Here is a 1,735-nt window from a genome sequence, read left to right on the forward strand (position 1 = left end):
CATAACATTTAGCTGACTTCTCCAATGGCTTTCTAGACTAATGGGGAGTGATATAGTTGGCTATTTTTTTTTCCTCTGCTCCCAACAGTTCTCTCTACAAAGAAATAATCCATATTTTGGGAACACCAACTATTGTCAATATTTGACAAAATCTGTAGTCCAATCCTACTCAGAAGTAACTCTCACTGAGTTCAATGGAACCTTTCACCAGGTAAGAGGGCATAGGATTGCAGCTGGGCAGCCCAATCCTAAAGCCGGCGCTCCACTGGGTGCACCGGTGCCAAAATAGCTACAACTGCATCCAGCAGCACCACTGAGGCTGCCAGAGGTCTTCTTGGGGGAAGGAGATTTCCATACCCTCCTCTAGGGGAAAGCCCAAAGCCCCACAATGGAGCTTCTCAAATCTGTGCCAACAACTATTTTGTTGGTGCAGACTTGAGAGACTCCGTGTTGGGCCTTCCAGCCCAACGAGGAGGTCAGAATACAGTGGACCAGAGCTCCACCAGTCCCACCCCCTTCACATCCTGGTTCCTTCCCCTGCCCATTCCATCCACTCCCCACCTTCCCTCTGCCTCAGTACTTTCCATGCCTGCCGGTGCTGCTGGAGCACCAGTGGGCCTTCCAAGTGGCACTGAGGATCAGCACCAACTGCTGCTGGCCCAGCACTGGCAGCCCTTCCTTTCTGGGTGCTGCAGATGTGCCTTATGGCATGTTTACTGGAGCTCAGCGCCGGCACTGTGACTGCTTAGGATTGGGCTCTTAGACGGCAATCAAAACACCGGGAATGAACACCACTGAATAAAATTATCTTACTTTGACTAGACATGTACAGGCTGGTGCTGTTGGCAGACTACTAGATGGTGCCAGAGTTAGACTTCTGATTGACAACAGCAAGCCCGTCAGCAATATTTTAGCATAAGTTCAGAGCAGCCATCCATATGACTGTATATCTTGGCCACAAGCACAGATGAATCACAGCACAGCTGATGCCAGGAATATAAGAAGAGGTTCAAAAAGGTCAGCAAGCAGAGACCCATCCTTATCACCTCCAACTCTCCCCCCCCCCCATCCCCACTCCACTGGCAGCTATGGGGTACCAACTGCCTTGTGAGGTGATGAAAAGCAGGAAGAGCCTGGAGAAAACTACTGAACATTACTGCTGAAGAAAGATACTCACAGGACAAATTGTTCATTAACCCTTGTGCCATTATCTGCATCCCACCAGCGACCTGGATGGCTTACAAATGGTCATGGAAATTATCTTTTTAAGAAATTGCATCTAAATGGATTTTTTTTCCTGCAAAGTCTGTTGAGGGGGTGAAAAACGTGAAAATACTATCTTTGCTGATGCTCCCTTTCCCCAGGTGAAGGAGTTAGCTAGTTGGACGGGATAGGGATGTAAATACATGGCCCTGATGGGCTTCCAAATACATATACCATTGAAAGTACCCTCAGTCTCTCCCCATTATGTTCAAAAGATGTATATTCAGATATATATCCAAAGGTACATTTTAAATCCTGTCATGCTTTAGTAGGCAGGACAAGAGCTAGACTGGGTGATAAAACCACCAGCGCAAGGTGGATGATGGGGCTCTGTTTCTTCTTACTTTCCCTAAGACTAAATATTAAGACATTCTGCTCTTAATGATAATGATATCAATCCTTGGGCTAAGTGCTGCAGTGATATCATTGTGTTCACTATGCAGACCCCTGATTGCCCTTGGATAACGCAGTG

The sequence above is a fragment of the Tiliqua scincoides genome, chromosome 5, assembly GCF_035046505.1.
Source record: "Tiliqua scincoides isolate rTilSci1 chromosome 5, rTilSci1.hap2, whole genome shotgun sequence".
NCBI classification, from domain to species: Eukaryota; Metazoa; Chordata; class Lepidosauria; order Squamata; family Scincidae; genus Tiliqua; species Tiliqua scincoides.